We start from the raw sequence: 21,155 nt of genomic DNA, 5'->3' as shown, positions 1-21,155 counted from the left end.
CGTCTGCGCAGAAACCAACTGGATCCGCAGGACCAACCATGCTCAGAGACGTGACGTCCTTACGCGCAGTACGCAAGCTGGTCCCGCAGGAAATGCCTCCCGATGGTGAAGGACTCCGCCTGTTCCCGCAGCCTCGGATACAAGCCATCAGGGAAGGCCACCCGCGCAGCAAGGCTACACGCACAAGGCACTTAGCTCTCAATCACTCAGTGTCACCTGAAGGAATGAGCGAAGCCGGGAACAATCCCGCACAAGGGCGGGAGGGGGAATACTCCCGCCCAAATAAGCCAGTCCGTACGATACAGGAAGATCTTCTGTACTGTACCTGACGAGGTATGGGAAAAAGATCTGACTAAAGATACGACAGCTTATTGACAACAGTATGGCGAGCAGCATGCTCCTGCACTGTATGTCACTATTAGCCGCTGCCTACTCACCAACTACTGCCATACCACGTGCGTAGCCGTCAGTTGGTGGAACAGGAATAGTATACAGTAGGCCTGATCGCTGTCAGCCGCTACCTACCCACCAACTACCAGCAGGGCACGTGCGTAGGCTACTGTTGGTGGAACAGGAACACTGTTGCAGCCGGCCATACCTCTTTGGAAACCTACCTTCGGCTATAAATACCACAAATGGTATGACCATCTCATCTTATCCTATCTTACTACATTATCATCATAATATACCTGATATCTGCTCTAGCAATCTCTTAATATACTTTTATATTTAAAGAGCAATCTAGTCTGATTCTCACGCCGGAGGGTGGTCACAAGGAGGAACCCCCTTCTCAGTGACGAGCTCACGGTGTCTGTTTTGCAGGTTATCAGAAGAACCATCTTCCAAGGGTCCAACCCCTCGTGGGAAACATCTCTCCAACCCCCAGGTTACCAGTAATCTGTCCGGGGTCTGGTTAGTGTTTCTTCAACACCATATACAATTACCAGCCTCTTTATCTTCCTCCATCATCTCAAGCTTCTTTTGATCATCAATTTTAATGATACCTTCATTAGCCGTTATCATACCCGAATGTTTTTTTTTCCGTTCTTATGATTATAAAAATTGTCGGAACCACTGATATGGACGTCACAGACATGGCAATAATATTTACTATTGCTGCTCGATGCATCAATTGCCATTAGGACCTTTACGCATATAGTTATCATGTTAGAAATTATAAAATATAGAAGTAAAGTTATACGAACATTAATAACTAACCTTCTGAGAATGTGTTTTTGAAGAAGCATGGATACGGTACTTATCATAAGTTAAACACACAATTTAACAATAATTGTATTCGACCAAATTGATGGCCTTTGCACCGTTATCAAGCAAGACAAACTTTTTTGGCATTCATTAGAGCTTAAGAAAATATGATGCAAATATATATATATATATATATATATATATATATATGATACAATAGTGACACTTGATAATTACATTGAATAATAACATGTATTTATAGTTGAAAATTATAAAAGTAATTGCGACATAATATTGGTAAACAAATTATAAAAGTAGGTTTGATTTTTTTATTTTTTTAGTTTTGTTTTAGATGGATTTAACGTTATTTAGTTTTTTGTTTCGGCTTTTACAGTTTTTGTTTTCTGTTCAGTTTCAGATTTATCGGTTTTAGTTTTTTAGTTTCATTTCTGTTTTTGTTTTAGTTTTATTGGTATTTGGTTTTATTTAGGTTTTGGTTTAGTTTTTTCAATTTAGTTTCGTTTTGATTTGTATTTAGTTTGTTTGGTATTTGGTTTTAGTGTGTATTGAAAAATGAAAGAATATTAAGGGTTTACAAATTAAGTAAAAGGTTCATATGACTTTCAACTAGGTTGAAGTCGATGAAGCTTTATCTATGTTTTTTTTATCTTCACAACCAGTAGTAATAAATTTGCATCTAGTAGAAAGGAATTCAAAAGCTAAGAACGTTTTATGTGTCACCCTTCATTTTTCTTCTTAATCTTCAAGTGTGTTATTTAAATTTTCATTTATGAAAATGGGTCATTTTAGAAATATTTCGATTTGCTTTGGCTCGTGTCAAAACGGGTCATTTTAAAAGGGTATCAGTTTAGTTATGGTCAACGAGTCAATATAAAAAGGTATCGATTTTAGTTTGGTTTCAACGGGTCTTTTTGAAATCATATCGATTTGGTTCGGGTCATACTGGGTCAATTTTAGAAGATATCGATTTGGTTCGGGTTAAAATGGCAATTTCAAAACGTAACGATTTGATTTTGGTCATAAGATGTCATTTTAAAAAGGTTTCGATTTAGTTCTGGTTCTTAAATGCGCTTTGGGCGTGCTTTAGTTTATTAGGGTGCAAGACTATTCACATGAAATGCAAAAACAACTTTCGTAGTCAGTTAGTCACTATGTTTGTTAAATTAGTGTATGAATGTTTATGTCATCAACTATGTTCCTGGTCCAGGAAGAAAAGAATCCCGAATCATTCTTGGATGCTTATCGAAAATCTTTCTTGGATGCCTATTTTCTATTTTGCTTGTTTTCCAGACTAATGTTACGAAGTTTGTTTGTTTTCTGTTAATATTATTTTTTAAAGTTTATGAAGTTTATGTTTTAAAGTTTTAAAGTTCCTTCGTAAACATTCTGCTATGTGAAGGCATTCTTTTTAAGTTTATGTATTTCAATACTTTGCTTGCGTATGAATATGAATTGCAATTAAAAATCATATTGCTGTCTCAAAAAAATATATTAAAACATAACTTGTCGTTTGAAATTATATATGTGTTTACTGGACGAAATCTATATTTTCACCCATGTCGTGCACGGATAAATAACCTAGTTAATTAATAAATATATTAGAAATTATAGGTTAAAACATGAGAGTGCCACTTGTCAAATTATTAGGCCAACTAAGGGGCTTGTCGTTCAACCAACATTTTTATTTATTAGATTATAGAAGATATAGTAGATAAGGGAATGGTGGAGAATGACCCATACGAGGGCCGAGTTGAAGTGCCAGGTTAAATAATGGACGAAAAGCTGACGTGGTGTTAACGTGACAAATCAGGGAGAATGGCCAAGATGAGCCATACGGCACATACCCCTTAGACTTATGTAGCCTCTTTCAATTCTTTTCCATCCTGGGTTAACCTAATCGAGAAAAATAATAATGAGCATTCCGAACTTACACGTAACAAAGCTAGAAAGGCTATATACAAGCAGGAGGTGAGCCAGGAATTTTTTTTATGTGTTCACTATTTTTTAGAAATTTAATTTATTACTATCTAGCATCAAAGTTTTTGGGTCGAGTCAGGTCACTTAACATATTTGGTCACTTAACATATTTCCCAGTGGCACAATAAGCTTTTAACTGGAGTCACAATATACAACTTTTTACACAGTAACTAAAACTCTAAAAAAAACACAATTTTTATAAGACCATCCATAACAAGGCACTTCCAAGGGATGCTTTTAGGTGTTTGTCCACATTATCAGTTTTTTCTTATTGTGAATATAGTTTTTATCATGTGTTTTTGAGATGAGTTTTTTTCACAAAAACTACCAAAGCACCACTTTTTGCAGATGGTGGGGTTGGGTCTTGAATAATATATATATATTTTTTTTGTTAAAGGTGATGATGGCATGGCAATGTTTTTGGATGTTTTGAGGATTAATTATTGGGTGAAATTTTGGTGTTTTTAAAGAATTATGTTTTTATGACGTGACATCCGACTAGACGTATATATATATATATATATATATATATATATATATATATATATATATATATTGATGTTTTTCATGATGCTTACTGTGGATGGTCTAAGCTAGTAACCTTAACCCGACCATTTTATAGTAACTTGTTTAATTTATTATTGCTCTTTAGCAATAGTTTTCCAATGATATGTCCGTAAACCAGTGCTGTAAAAGTCAGATTTCAAGGCCTTGGAATTGGCGATTACAAGGTACTCGGACATCAACCTTGCCGCCTTTTCCCAACTTGGCCACCATTACTCGCCAAGGTCCAACTCGGTCAAAAGTCGGAGTACTCGGCCTCCAAGGTCAACTTGGCCACCAACTTTTGTTTTAGTAAAAAACTAAAGATAACAACAAAATATGAATTTAAAAAGTTTTAGGGATGCTTGGTCACCTCCACTTTGGTGGGATGGTAAAGGCTTCAGCCTTTGGGTGAGAGGTCCAGGGTTCGATCCCTGGCAATGACGGTTTATTGTAAATAGTAGGAGGCAAGCTTAAACATTCAAAAAAAAAAATTGATCTTTTATCCAACGGAAACATTTACAATATGCTTTCATCACTCTTCGTTTCCAAATTAATGGGTTCGTTCGCCAAAGATAAAAGGATTCATTAGTTAATAACTATACGCTCTAAATAAAACCGCTGAGCAAACACCGCAACCAATATACATGAGACAATTCCCCACGCGACAGTAACTTGGACCTGGCCCGCCCTGGCGGAGGAATGAAAACTTGATGCGGTGTGCCCACTGACTGCCCACATATGTAAGGATCCACACAAACTTATACGAAAGCCTGAGGCCAACCCTTACGTTTTCTTAAAAAGTTTTAGGGATGCTTGGTCCCATCTAAACTGTTAATGACTCGATTTAAAAAGTTGTGAAATTTTAAGCGTATTCACCTTTGTTATGATCAGTGTGTCTCACTTATTTATGTTCTGCACGTTACCTCGAACCTGTAGTTACGAAAATAATTTGTATCTACTATACTATTAAAACAATAACTATTTCCATAAATAACATTTATTCTCATAATTTCTTACTAATAAAATAATTCAAAATTAAATTAAATTACATTAAACTTAATCACATTCAATATATAATTCAATATAAATTAAAAACTATCAGGTTTTTCTTTTTAAAGTTTCATGGTAGTTATTCTTATTTTGGTTTCATTTCGGTTTTTGATTTTTGTTCGGTTTTAGTTTTTATAAATTTGTTTCGTTTCAGTTTCGTTTTAGACGGGTTTAACTTTATTCATTTTCTGTTTCGGTTTTTACAATTTTTGTTTTTGGTTCGGTTTCAGATTTATCGGTTTTAGTTTTTCAGTTTCATTTCGGTTTTGTTTTAGTTTTATTGGTATTTGGTTTTATTTAGGTTTTCGGTTTTAGTTTTTTTTTTTAGTTTTGTTTTGTTTCAATTTTTATTTAGTTTGTTCGGTGTTTGGTTTTAGTATCTATTGAAAAATGAAATAATATGAAAGGTTCACAAATTAAGTGAAAGGTTCACATGGGTTTCAACTTTCAAGTATTTTGAAGTTATTGAAGCTATATATTTTTTTGAATTTTCACAACCACTAATAATGAATTCACATTTGGTAGAAAGGGTTTCAAAAGCTAAGAACGTTATATGTGTTACCCTTCATTTTCTTCTTAATCTGCAAGTGTGTTATTTTCTTTTATGAAAATGAGTCATTTTAGAAATGTTTTTGATTTGCTTTGGCTCGGATCAAAACGAGTCATTTTAAAAGGGTATCAGTTTAGTTCGGGTCAATGAGTCAATATAAAAAGGCATTGATTTCATTCTGGTTTCAACGGGTCTTTTTAAAATCGCATTGGTTTGGTTATGGTCATACCGGGTTAATTTAAAAGATATCGATCTGGTTCGTGTTTAAATGGGTCATTCTAAAAGCGTAAAGATTTGATTCTGGTCAAAACATGTCATTTTAAAAAGGTTTTGATTTGGTTCTGGTTCTTAAATGAGCTTTGAATGCGCTTCAATTTATGAGGGTGCAGGATTTTTCACATGAAATGTAAAACCAGTTTTTGTAGTCAGTTAAGTTAGTCACTATGTTTGTTAGATTGGTATATGAATGTTTATGTCGTCAACTGTGTTCCCGGTCCATGAATACAAGAAGCCCGAATCATTCTTGGATGCTTATCGGGAATCTTTTCTGGATGCTTATATTCTGATTTGCTTGCTTTCCAGAATAATGTTAGTGAAGTTTGTTTGTTTGTTTTATATTAATATTAGTTTTTAAAGTTTTATATGTTCTTCGTAGACATTCTACTATATAAATTCATTTTTTGTAAGTTTATGTATTTAAGTACTTTGTTTGTGTATGAATATGAATTGCAATTAAAAATCATGTTGTTTCAAAAAATATATTAAAAAATAATTTATCGTTTGAAATTGTATATATGTTTACTTGACGATTTCTATGTTTCCACCCGTGTCGTCTAGTAAATATCTAAATCAAATCATCTAGTTTTAGAACTTTAGTGTAATTTATATATCATTAATAACTTTTCCCGTCATTTGGCTGAATAAAATATTTAGTTAAATAGAAACGAAAGAAAACAAAGTTGTGTATGATCGTGAAAAATGATAATTAGCGGGAACAGTTTTAGGGTTTGAAGCAGCCATCGGAAGACAAATGTACGGTCTTCTTCTACCCCTAACGCAGGTTTAGATTTTGATTTTTGACACATTAAGTTACGGCTTTTAGTGCGACTAACCACGGGTGGGGTGTGTTAATCCCGAATAGTACTATTCATATTGGTCACGTCTACAATAGTTAATCATCATAGATTCTAGGGGACTTTGGTTGCATTATTGTTTCCAACCCATGTAACAAAATGAGACCGCGTTTCTACTCGTTTCCGAACATGTGTTTCTCCATTCATTCCCCCCCCCCCCCCAAGGAGTTTTAAAACAGTTTAATTAAAAAGGGGTCGTGAGACTCACCTGATTCTTGAATGCGCTAGATATTATTTAAGTCCAAGTCTCGTCCTACAAGTTCCCTATAACGTGCAAGAACAATTTAGGTTTTATGATTCGTTTCCGACACTTCAGTATTTTATAATCGCATTTCACCTAACTTGCTAAATATGTTTCTTTTTACTAAACGTGATTTGACGACCCGTTGGTGACATGTCTTAGGATTACACGAAAGTGTGTGTGTATATATACACATATATATAGATGTTATAAATATTAAAAGGTCATATTTCATCTATGGACCCTTGTATGTAAAAGACATTCAATTTATAAAATAAATTACTTGGTATCTTAATTTGATGACAAGATTGGCAGTATATACCAAAACATATATTTATTTATTTTTCCATAACTCATTTAAGGTTTCTAAACTTTAGAAAATCGCTATCTACAGAGGCATTCCTAAACATATAAACATGCTTATAATATGCATCCGTAGGCTTCTTACTAACTAGAAAAGTTGGTATTTCAAGATCCATATATGTTTGTTTTATAAGAAATAAACAAGGTAGGACCCTTTGACTTAATTTATATATATATATATATATATATATATATATATATATATATATATATATATGAAAGTTTCTTATAAGAAAATTAATGTACATGTTACTATGTACATATTTCTAACCAATTTTTGTAAGTATAGATCACATGCTTAAACCTTTCATTTTCGTAGCATTGCAAACAAAATAAATTTGGCTAGATAGTATACAAGGTTAAAACACTTTAAAAAAACGAAAAAAAACCATGTATGAACGCATATACATAATCATGAGATATAAACAAATTGTTTAGGCGATAGATTCTATTATTTGGTGTAGTTTTATGTTGGGTGATGCGTGCTCATAACCAACTTAACAAAGTAAAAATTAGATAAATAATTAAGGTGTGGGTAGAAGGATCATGAACAAATTTCATATTCCAAAATATATACATATAATCTAAGGCAAAGTTTCACTTACAATACTAGCGAGGTTTAGGAGAGGTGAGCTAGAAAATGTTTCCTAGATTGAAAATGGCTCCAATCTTTACTTAAACTCCATGTTTCTTATATGATATTGTAAGTTTAAGCAGATGAATCAAGTAATATATATGTGGGTGGGGTGGTTAAGTGGGCTGCTATACATTGAGAGGAAGAAAAAGACTAGGGTGTGTTTTGATGATAAATGTAGAGCTAGTAATACATGAACTAGTAAAATATCTCTTGCAACATAAAATAAACAAAAGGGACAAAGATATGGAGTATGGGACTAGTGGCGTGTGAAGGGAGTGAAATAAAAAAAAAACACAAGGAGTTGGTGTATTTGTCAGCTAAGGACATGATGGAAAGAGTGCACCATAATTCTTGTATTTTGGAAAGTCAAATGTAGAGATTGGTTGGATAAGGCGGTGGGTTCGGTTGGGTATGATGAGTGAGCTGGGCAAGGGGTTTAGTGTGTTAGATTGATTCATTTACTTCTTTTACCACCATGCATAATAATATTATTATTATTATTATTATTATTATTATTAGTATAAAATGGCCATCTTATGACACCAACTATTTAAAATATGAGAGTAGGAAATGAAATAGTGGTAAAAATTTAACTAGTAGTGGTGGGGTCATTTTAAGTACTTTAAAGCACTTAAATATGCATGTTCAAAGTGCATTTATTTTGAATAAGGTTATAGCATCATTTTGTTTAGTTTTCCAAGTAATTAAGAAAACGAGCTCATGTGTATCTATCTTTTATATATATATATATATATATATATATATATATATAGCTTGTCACCTATAAATAACTATTTATGACACATACTTTTATTTGAACACTTTATATATTCGAACGCAATATTAGTTTATTTTCGTAAACTGATACATAATTATAAATTTATTTTCGTGGGTCCAATATTTTCATTTTTTATCACCAATATTCGTGTGTGTCAGACAAATTAATGTGTGACCCATTAATCCTTCAACCATCACCGATACTAAATTTAAAAACGTAGACTTTTGATGCACATGATAACCTGATCACTCCTACTCAACCTTTTCATGAACGTTTCAAGTTTAATATATATTTTTTAATTTTGCACGGGCAGTAACCCTGTTTGACGGGTTGTCACAGTTTTACCCGGCGCGTTGCGCAGGGACAGGTCAGTAAAATCTAGGCGATGGTAAATTCAAACGTTGTCGGTCCCAAGCGTTGAAGCGGCTGGTTTCGATTACGTGCGTTATTGTATCGGAAGTAAAACAAAAAAAATTATAAAAGTTGAGGTGGACCAATAGGGTGGCGTTGGTCAGTAAAAATCGATCATTGGTAAAGCCCGACCGTTGTCGATCCCTGGTGTTTAGGTGGCCAGTCTACGCGAAGTTGGTCGGTTTTCGACATGCTCATTACGATGCCAGAACTAAAACAAAACCAACATTCGGTTGGTCTTCGTTACATTTATTACTGAATTGGAACTAAAACAAAGCGCGCTGAGTTTACATGAATTCGGTCAGTTTCTATCATGATCGTGACAACACTGGAATTAAAACAAAAATTAAAAAATAAGTTGGCATTCAGTCGGTTTTCGCTACGTAGAAGATGATAGACTAAGCAGCTTGCCAGACGATCTTATCCATAAAATCCTATCTTATATCAGCATTACACATGTTGTCCAAACAAGCGCGTTGTCATCTCGATGGAGGTACATCTGGACTTCAATGCCTTATCTCAATTTCTCGACCCAGGATTTTCGTAGGCTGCCCAGGTTCTCCAAATTCGTTAAAGGTTTACTCTCCGGTCGAAATAATCAAACAGAAGTGTATTCAGTCAATCTCACTTTTCGTGGAAAGGTGAGCCACGAGTTTGTCCAAAGAATTTTGGACTATGCGTTCTCCCACAACGTCCAACAACTGAATATCACTTGCTTGCGTGCCCACGTGTACTATCTGGTCGAGTTCCCTCCTTCTCTTTTTAGTTCTCAGTCTCTCAAACATCTCACTTTGACCGGTCGTATTGCGATTGAGAATAAATACCCTGTTACGGCCACGCCCACTTGGGTGCTGCCAACTTTAACCACATTGACTCTCACATTCTTTGATGACAAGTGTGCCGGTCTTCTCTCCAACAGTGCAAACTTGAAGAATCTCACTTTGAAGAATTGCTCAATGTTGAATAGTTTTAGTTTAAGTCATCCTGGACTGACTAGTCTAACACTTGAAAACAATTATAGACGTGTCAATGTAGTTACGCCTAAGCTCAAGAATCTTACTATAAAAAAATGGTGAGGGGTACATGTATACAAATGATTATTATTCCTATAAGGACAAGGATGATGGTCCTTTGCAGCTTCTGACTGACCTTCGTCATCTAGAGAAGGTTGATATATGCATTGATCATCTCCATGATGTAAAGGCATATACTTGCTAAATTATTTGTCTACTTCAACAACTCCATTGTGTCGAATTTCTTACACTTAACTTGGAACTTGTCAAGGTATGTTGCTATTGGTCCTTAAAAACCAGAATGGCTAGACAATATAAACCCTATGGAAAACTATCTTGGGCTCGTCAGCTAAGTACAAATAAACCCTAACAATACAATTTAAAATTTATTACCCATAACTTTATCAACTATTAATTGCTATTATTAATTTAAAATAAATATATTTAACACTTTGATTACTTGATGCTCTGATTTAAGTAGAGCCTATTCTAATGTGAGCCATTCGTTAATATTAGGGTTGTAAATGAACTGAACAACGCCTTGTTCATGTTCGTTCGTTAAGCTTTTATCAAACAAGCAAACGTTTCACGAACAGCTAACCGAACGGAATTCCTTGTTTGTGTACGTTCATTAAGGAAATGAACTTGTTCGTCAATTGTTCACGAGCACAAATGAACTCAAACAATGTTTGATATGATTTAGCTAACCGAGAATGGCCAGTGTGAACGGTTCGGTCCAGCTATCAAGTTTGTGTTGGTGTTTTTTTTATGGCATTCATATTCATATGCTAATTCTACATATAAATTAATCACATAATAGATAATACTCATGTATATTTTTGTTGTATAGTTAATAATTTTGCTTAAATCTATATGACAAGATTAAAAAAGTCATTAAAAGTATTAAAAATTTTGCTTAATGAACATGGTCTCTGTTCGTGTTTGCTCATTCAGTTAATTGAACGAAATTTTTGTTAATTTTTTAAACAAGCGAATATTGATGAACTTCCCGCCGCACAGTTCGCCGAACATTCGTTTACAACCCTATTTAATATTGGAATTTATGATGACAAAAGAAGAGAATTTAATATATGATCCATGTAAACCTTGCAGGAGATTAGAGTTGTGAAGAATGTTACATTATTACAAAACCTTATGAGAGAATTGCAAGAAAATATAGAGCAATACAAGGAACCAACGGAGAGCCACATGGCAACAGCGCAAGAGCTATTGGTTGATGTGCGACGCAAACGTATAATGGTGGAAAGGATTGGAGCATTATGGAAACAGGTGCCTACATCCCATCGGGATAACGATAAGATGAAAACAAGGTTTTTTGGTTTGTGGAAAAAGGTGGACCCTATCATGAAACATTTGCTGGATTGGATAAAAATTCAATCTGATAACAACTTCCATGAACCTGCTGCATTATCACAACCGCGTTCATGAAAAATAGTAAGTTTTTGATTTTTCATTCCATATTCTTGCGCCGCGTCTGAAAATCTGTCAATTCTCTTTTATGGCAATTTACAAAAACAAACAAATGTAAAAAATACAAGTTGAATTAGAAATCTGCAACAAAAGAAGCATTAACATAACAAAAAGTTGAATTTGTATATCAGCTTTTGAAATTTAAGCTTTTGATAATGACCAAATAAGCCCTTGAAGTTTTATAGAATTTGTATATTATGCTTTGTAATTTTTTTGATGAAAGTGGAGGGAGATTTAAAAGACTTTTATGAGGTTTTTAAATAGGTATAAAATCCCAATGTTATAACAGTTTACATATATTTATATGTTTACTTAATATATAAATATCTATATACTGTTAATAATTATTTATGAAAGTTCTAAGTAAACTGATTATGTAATAACTTTAGAAATGAAAATAGGAAAAGGGATTTCTTTAAACCCAACCCTGTTTCAAGCGCCTGTACATAGCTGTTCAATGTGTCGGTCCCGCACAAGGCGCATGGGACGTGCGAGACCTGGCCAGGGAAGGCCCCCTGTCCCTAGGGGCCGTAAATATAAAAGTACTCTTTATATGTTTTTATTTAAAATAATTTTAAGTAAAACAACTTACAAAATGAGACTTTGGTGTACCGGAAAAGATGCTTGTTTGTGAGACTTCACTTCATGTATGACTCAAAAATTATGCTTACAACTTTTTTACATATTTACTTTTTCTTAAAATATTATATTTTATGGTTCATTTTTTCTACTCACCCCAGGCCCTCGGATTATTTAGGATTCTCGGGGATGGCCTCTTGCGCTGCGGGTGGTGCTAATTTGTCAACAATTTTGTGTAATGTTTTCAGGTTCCTAGCAGACCTAGATCGAGGCATCGAGCTATCTTCTTTGGGATGATGAAGTCTTATATTTCTTGTGGGACAGTTTTTTTCTCTTTTTCTTTTTGTTGCTACTTGTGATTTTTGGCTTGTAATATTTCTAGTTGTGATGCTTACTCATCACCTATCAGTATCACACTATGAAAAGTTTTAATAGTTTTTGGTAGTCACCTCTGCATTTCCAAAAATTCTTAAGATTCAAAACCATTTGGAAAAGATTTTGTAGTTGGTTGAAACATTATTCAAACATATTGCTCCAAATTTACTTTTGAATATTTTTAAAGTCTGCAGATGTCATTTTGTATTTTTAGAGAAATGAATTTCGCTTATGAATCCTACAATGATTTGGACCATTTAAATAGTTAAGGTTGTTGGAACTAATGTTTTCAGACCCGTCCCGTACATCGATCAGGACGCCTTACCGGGTCAAAGGTCGGACTGACTCGGGAGGGCTGACCGGTGTTTGACCCGGATGACGTCATAAATAATTTAAATATATATTTACACACACACACATATATATAATTCATATACATATAAAAAAAATAATAACCAAAAATAATAATAATAACAAAATTTAATGCTTATTTATGTTATACATTCCTTTTTAAATATATATGATTTATGTTTGATCAATATAGACATCAATGAAATTTGGTTGGTTGGCTTATGAGGTAATTATTAAGGTCTCTATCTCTGAAATGACTCAAGTTCGAATCCCGACATACATATTTCATTTTGGATTTAATAAAAAATGGGTTTTCTCCGGTTCACCCGCTAGGTCAACCGGGCCGACCGCCACCCGCAAAACCCGGCCTGGTTTTTAAAAGCGTCCCAAATACACGGACCCGCCCCGGTATAGGGACCGGATCCCGGTCGGACCGGTCTAACCGGCCGGGTTTCAAAACACTGGTTGGAACAACAAAAAGAAAATCATCCTTCACTGGCGAAGAACCGAAAGAAGCACATGAAACACACACACACACATATATATATAACTCCCGCACACTAGGAATGAGATTGGTACCAAACTGGTACTGCAACTGGAAAACACTGATACTGAAAACAAGTAAACGTATAATTTAAATACCATACCGATTTTATCGATTCAGTATGTTTGGTACTGGTACATTTAATATACCGAAAGCGAATGGTCCCAATTAATATTGACCTCCCAGGTGTTTGTTATTCCTTTAAGAAAAAATTACAAATTTTGTCCTTTTGAATTACCTAAATTACGAAATAGGTCCTTTTCGAAAATGGCTTTCACTCTTTATCCTTTATTTGCATGTTTGGCTCGATTTTAGTCCTTTACATTAACGACATGAATTTTTTTCAGTTAAGTAACCCCATGTGCAATGTATATGAGGGTACTTTTGTCCTTTTACCCTTTAAGGCCTATTTGAGTAAATAAACTAAAATTATAATATAGTTACCAACTCTTTTTCTTTGATATTTTTCTCTCTTTATATCTCTATGTCCATCACTATTGCGTGTAACCACCCACTACATCATCAAAACTGCTGCTGCCTCCACCCCCACACCACCATCGTTGGCCAATTTCCAATTTCAATTCCTATAAACCCCTTCGATGTTGGGTTTCAATTTTCCCCAACACCAAATTCCAAATTTCAGCCTTCAATCGCACGCAATTTCTATTAAGTTCACCATCAGAAGATGTGATCGCCATCAAAATCTGTAACAAGAAATGTTATATATGTTGAATCTGACTTCAATCTCTTAGATTCTGATTTCACACTACGGACCAAAAATTCACTGTTTATTACTTCATCGCCGATTATCATCCACGTTGATCTCTACAAACACAATCCATGGCAGCTTCTTCTCAAACCCTATACATCTACCTGTAAAATCCCGATTACAAATAGCGAAAAAGGGTGTGACTAAATTACAATTTTAATTAAATTACATTAATAGTCCTTAAGAGGTAAAAGGACGAAAAGGCCCTCATGTGCAGTGCACATGGAGTTATTTAACTGGATAACTTAACATCCGTTAGCGTAAAGGAGTAAAATCGAGCCAAACATGTAAATAAAGGACAAAGAGTGAAGGTCATTTTCGAAAAGGATCCATTTCGTAATTTAGGTAATTCAAAAGGACAAAATTTGTAATTTTTCTTCCTTTAAAGTTGGCTTGTCAACATTTGCAGCCAAACGAAAGCTAAGAATGAAGTCACCAGGTTGAACACGTTCCTCCCCGGTGTTTGGTACTCCTCGGATTGTGATTGCTCTTTTCGGTTGAGTTTCACATTTAATTAAACTATGTAGATTTAATTACATAAATAGAAGTGAAAATACAATCAACTTAATTCTGAAAGTTTTTTAAGAAAAGGTATATCCTTCTCAAAATTTGGTATAACTATCATATTATGTTACTAGCTTTAGAGCACGTGTCACACACAAAATGATTTAAATTATAAAATTACAAATAAAACAAATAGTTACATAATAAAAACATACTCGATAACGTTTTTTCTATTGAAAATTTCATTTTCAGTATCATATATGTATAATGGAAAGAATTTTAGTTATTAACCAATTTCGGAAATAAGACTTCTCAAACAATAGTAATTCTAACCACTCAGCCTAAATATAATCCATCGAAGGAAATGAGAACATTAAATTGTAACGACGGATGTTCTTTAAAAACTATGTTTTTCTGAGCTACACTATGAAAATTATTTTGACAAATTTTAGGGAGCTTCTCAAGTTGTCATACAACATAAAAAATAGCATGTTAACTCATTCTATTTTGTGAATATTTTGCTTCATTTGAGCATAGTTTTGCATGACATGCTTCCCACACAACGTTCTTAAGCATATATTTATAATTTAACGATTAAAAAATAATTTTGTAAAATGAAAGCATATTCGAGTTTTATTTTTCTTAACAATCTTATATAATATACACAGTACAATATGTTAATGATAATATTTGAAATTATATTCTTTTCAATCTATGATAAACATGGTTTATTATTGATTTTTGAATTTCACCATGTATTTTGGAATACATAGTAAATAATATGTTAATATTTATTTTTATAAAAATGTATAAATATAATATAAATTGAGTAAAAAAGGGAAGCGAATATTTATTGATTTATTACATACATTAGGGTTAATTAAAATATTTGTTTTAGAAGGAAAAGTATTGTGAGAATTAATTAAAAGATGACAAGTGTTCATAACTGTTTTACTTTATTACATACATTAGGGTTAATTAAAATATTTATTATGATTTACTTAACAAAAATCATAATATTAAATATACTCGCTATTCATGATAGCCTTTCTTTAAAGTTAAATCTTACCGTAGAAACCAAAAGTTTGGAGCGTAAGAAGAGGGAAGGGTATAGTAGTCATATTACAACTTCTAATTAATTAATTAAATGGTTTAAAGAAAAACTGCTCCTAATATTATAAATGTAGCTCGAGTTTTAGAGACGCAAATAACGCAGTGTAAAATAATGAACTTTTGTGATTGATTAATAATGGAAATTTTTTTAAAATAGGAAATTAAAGAAGGGTGAAATGGTTTCTAGAAGAGAGAAAGAGTTGTAATGGATTCTAGGAGATCCGTCATTTGAAATGGCGGTTCTCAGATTATATATAGGGCATGTCAGTTAGTGTCGGGTGAGGTGGACAATTATCTGATGCTCCGCCATTTGAAATGACGGATGTGGTACTTTTATTTTGTGTTCCGCCATTTCAAATGGCGGATGTCACTTTTTCTGATCCGTCACTTTGATTGGCAGTTCACATTTCCCAAAATTTCCTGCCCCTACATGTAAAAAAGACATCTGCCATTTGAAATGACAAGTGTCATCTTGACATCCATCTTTTCAAATAACAAGTGTTCAGTACATGTATTACCAGATTTGACATTTGATGATTGACAAATCTAATGTCCTTTTTCTTTTTATATTAATTAATATATGTTTTTTAATTTAATTTTATTTTTTAAAAAGACATTATTTATAAAGAAAAGGGTTCAAATAAAAATAAGTAGTTTACGTGGAATGGTAAGAACCAATAGATTTTTGACATGTGACATTAAAAATGATAAAAGAATAATTCTAGTAAACTATGACGGTTATAACGGTGAAAGAGTTATACTAGGAAACTATGTCGGTTTTTGGTAATTTTAAATCTCAACCATTGATTAACATGATTCAATGGCTATGATTTATTCCTAGTCTTCCTAGGAAACAACTTATTTTTAGGATAACTCTCCCCTATTTATAAAATAATATAATTATTTATAAAAAATAATTGTATTATCAAAAGGACTAATATGTTTTTACTTTTATTTTTTAATTATTAATAATTAATCACTATTATTAAAAAGCTAAAAATTAGTATTATTAACTAAAATTAAAAAATAATTTGTATTACTAATCTGGTTTTATTTTATTTTTTTAATTATTAATAATTAAACACTATTATTAGAAAGCAAAAAATTAGTATTATTAACTAAAATTAATAATCTAATAAATATAAAGAGAGAACCGCCATTTTGGTCCTTGTGGTTTGTTTGTTTTAACTATTTTGGTCCAATTTCAAACCCTTAACAATTTTAGTCATTAAAGTTTCATTTTTTTAACGATTTTAGTCCAATTAATAAACCTCATCCATCTTCTTTATTAAAACTAGGGGCATTTTTGTCCATCCTTATTTCCCCTTTTATACTTTTGTCATTAAAGTGTCTTACGTTGCACTCTCTTATCTTTTCCGATTGCTCACTTTTCTAATGTTGTTCTTCGATCGGGTTTAAACAAATAACGGGCCACTAAAGAGATGCATTTCATCATATCAGACATCAAAGAACATTGATCACATTAAATTGTGTGCAGGTGGAGAAGTAATGGCTACTTTTCATTGGTGTTGATGAAAAGACTTGGTTAATTATTAGACCAACAGCCAAAAACACCCAGATTACATTAGACCAACAGCCAAAAACATATATCTGAGTATCTACAAATCCAGATTACCCAACTTTTTCACAAAAGATTTGGTTAATTATTAACTCATTAGAGCATTCCCAGTGGATTCTCCAAATTATGTGAGGGGGTTCTCTATTTTGTAGAGATGGTTAAAAGTGGTTGTGAGAGGATGAGAGAGAAAATGTTACTGTTCATGGTTAAATTTGGAGATCCACACTATTCATCTCTTTAATTTTTTAATGTTTTTGAAAGTGGTTGTGAGTGAATGAGAGAGAAAATGTAATGATAAAAGTATAAAAAAAGTATTATTTAATTGAAATAAGAAAGAAAAGATGGTGTTTTTAGTGTAATTATAGAGATGGAGAATTGATTGGGAATGCTCTTAAAACATATCCATTTAATCTTATTCGAAACAGCCTTGAAAGTCACTCGAACATGATTGATTTTTAAAGAAAATATGGTAGGATTCTGCCCTGAAAGAATAAAAAATGGTAGAATTTATTTAAAATTTCAAAAAAATACTTAGCATTTGACAATAAGAAAAGCTTTATAACAAAAAATCAAAATACAGTTGTGAATAGGAACTTACCATACAACTCACAAGGATCAAATGGCTGCTTCGGACCACGAATATTCCAGCGATTAGACTCCAACATTTGTTCATATGAGATTAGGGTTAGCGATGGATCCATTGCTTGTTGATGGAATTAGGGATTTAACATACGGAGGTTACACGTATGATTCCTTTAAGGGTTATAAATAATATATTTATATTATATAAAAAAGTATAAAGGGGGAAATAAGGATGGACAAAAATGCCCCTGGTTTTAACAAAGAAGATGGATGGGGTTTATTAATTGGACTAAAATCATTAAAAAAATGAAACTTTAATGACTAAAATTGTTAAGGGTTTGAAAATTGGACCAAAATAGATAAAACAAACAAACCACAAGGACCAAAATGGCGGTTCTCTCAAATATAAAAATTGAGTTACTTTTGTTTTATTCGCTTTTTAATGTAATTAACTAGTGTTTTACCCGGCGCGTTGCGCAGGGACAGGTCAGTAAAATCTAGGCGATGGTAAATTCAAACGTTGTCGGTCCCAAGCGTTGAAGCGACTTGTTTCGAATACGTGCGTTATTGTATTGGAAGTAAAACAAAAAAAAATTATGAAAGTTGAGGTGGACCAATAGGGTGGCGTTGGTCAGTAAAACTCGATCATTGGTAAAGCCCGACCGTTGTCGATCCCTGGTGTTTAGGTTGCCAGTCTACGCGAAGTTGGTCGGTTTTCAACATGCTCATTACGATGCCGGAACTAAAACAAAATCAACATTCGGTTGGTCTTCGTTACATTTATTACTGAATTGGAACTAAAACAAAGCTCGCTGAGTTTACATGAATTCGGTCAGTTTCTATCATGATTGTGACAACACTGGAATTAAAACAAAAATTTTAAAAATAAGTTGGCATTCAGTCAGTTTTCGCTACGTACCAAAACTACAACAAAACAAAAAAAAAATTTAAAAAATACCACAAATAAAGTACTGCAAACCGGACCAATCAGGGCTTGAGTTACCATAGTTTCTAATTGTTATATACAAGGGGCATGGCGGCACCAAAGTTCTAAATTATATTATATAATAATAATACTAATTATTAGCTTTTTAATAATACTAATTAATTATTAATAATTAAAAAATAAAATTAAAATAAATAAAAATAAAAACAAATTACTCCTTTTGACAATACAAATTATTTTTAATAATTAATTATATTATTTTATAAATAATGTCTTTTTAAAAAATAAAATAAAAGTAAAAAACATATATTAATTAATATAAAAAGAAAAATGACATTGGACTTGTCAATCATCAAAAGTCAAATATGGTAGTACATATGCTGTTCACACTTGCCATTTGAAATGGCGATGGTGACGGTTCTCTCAAATATAAAAATTGAGTTACATTTGTTTTATTAGCTTTTTAATGTAATTAACTAGTGTTTTGCCCGGCGCGTTACGCAGGGACATGTCAGTAAAATCTAGGCGATGGTAAATTCAAACGTTGTCGGTCCCAAGCGTTGAAGCGGCTGGTTTCAATTACGTGCGTTATTGTATCGGAAGTAAAACAAAAAAAATTATAAAAGTTGAGGTGGACCAATAGGGTAGCGTTGGTCAGTAAAACTCGATCATTATGCTGTTCACACTTGCCTTTTCAATTGGCAGATGTCTTTTTGACACATAGGGGCAGACTACTTTGGGAAACGTGAACTAGTCAAAATGGCGGATCAGAAAAAAGTGACATCCGTCATTTGAATTGAAGGAACACACAATAAAAGTATCACATCCGCCATTTCAAATGGCGGAACACCATATAATTGTCCACCTCACCTGACACAAACGGACATGCCCTATATATAATCTGGCGGATCTCCTAGAAATCGTTACAACCCTTTCTCTCTCCTAAAAACATTTCACCCTTATTTAATTTCCTATTTTGAAATGAAATTCTTAATACTGCAGTGTAAAACAATTAATGGTTATAAGGTGTCCGGTTTGTTTGTAGAGAATTTGAATGTTTAAATTTTGAGTAGTTAAAATCAAACAGTAGAAGGCCCAACCAGTAGTTGTAGGTGCATACATTTTCAATACATATTCAGAACAATAAATACTCCCATAGACCGCTACAGAACAGTCGCTGATCGACTGAAGATGCAAAGAATTCTGACCGAATGAAGCTGTAATGCCGATAGAATGAAGATGGAATCACTGGGCTGGTTCGTGTGTAATCAGACCTGGTCGGTTTCTTTTGGGACACACCCGAGATTGAGAATCATGAAAAAATAGGACCGATGGAAAACCGACATTCACTAATTGCCACCTGACATTCGTTGTGCCGCTACAAGAGCAGAATTCTCTGGCGTAACACACGGTGGGACGAAATCCTGAATTGGCTCGGAATCCAAACTGACAGCCTTGTACAAGGTCTCACTCAAATTCTTCATTGCCAATATAAGTGACACATGTGGGGATCAAACTTGGGTTCTCCAGTAAGGTCTCCACTGGAGAACCAAAGCCTTCCTACCACTAGGCCATAAGTGAGGGATGGGTAGGATTAGTATCTGCACAATCCTACTAGCAACCATAGAACCAACCATGATAAGGGTGATAATTAGACAAGTTAAACAACGACAAGTTCAAAAGTGAAGATTAATCAGGTTTTTGGTTGGCTAATATAACTCGTTGTTACACAAATCGGTTACCACAAATTGATTTTATTTTTTCATTTCCTGTATTGATCAACAACTCTTCGTTTCCCCGAAACGAGTACATATGAACTAATTTTGTTAACATTCTAGGTTATGAATCTCCCCTCTACATTTTACTAGTCAAACTTAATTAAGCTTCTCAACTGTTTGAAGTTTGAATCTTATAGATGTAGGGTAGTAAAACTATCCGCGGATTACCATTGAGCATCCGCGAAAGGAACCCGCAGGCCACACAAAGGACCCCACACGCGCAAGATCTTCACGTGATATGGAAGAGAAGTTTTAACAAACTACTTCTAGAAGAATTTCCCAACATTCCCTGATAGCAACATCAGCCAATGAAAAGATCGCACCTGGACACCAGGTAACTGTCCCCAAACATGATCAGGCAGTCACATCCTATAAGCGCTCATATTTGTTTTCATTTTGATAGCTTAGTTTCAATTAGTTTCTAAGTTATATTTAATATTGTTTTATCTCTATGAATATCTTTTGCATATTTTATTTTTCACTTACAAATATTAAAACATAATGTTTTTTAAATAGTTATGAAATTTTTATTTTTATCTACGTTTCAGTATAAAGTTCGTTCAAAATCAATCCAGGTCAAATAATATGCTTTTAATTTCCTTTTATCATAATATAATG

At 33.3% G+C, this 21,155-nt stretch overlaps 1 pseudogene; it reads left to right on the top strand.

Annotated features, from left to right (window-relative positions):
- Positions 1 to 21,155, top strand: part of LOC143541671 (putative F-box protein At1g49610) — a 44,696-nt pseudogene that overhangs the window by 10,954 nt on the left and 12,587 nt on the right.

The sequence above is a fragment of the Bidens hawaiensis genome, unplaced genomic scaffold, assembly GCF_021521415.1.
Source record: "Bidens hawaiensis isolate Kalapana, Puna unplaced genomic scaffold, B.hawaiensis_p1.1 tig00012635_1, whole genome shotgun sequence".
Lineage (NCBI taxonomy): Eukaryota > Viridiplantae > Streptophyta > Magnoliopsida > Asterales > Asteraceae > Bidens > Bidens hawaiensis.
The sequence above is the reverse complement of the archived record's forward strand: the minus strand, read 5'-3'. Positions and strand labels throughout refer to the sequence as shown.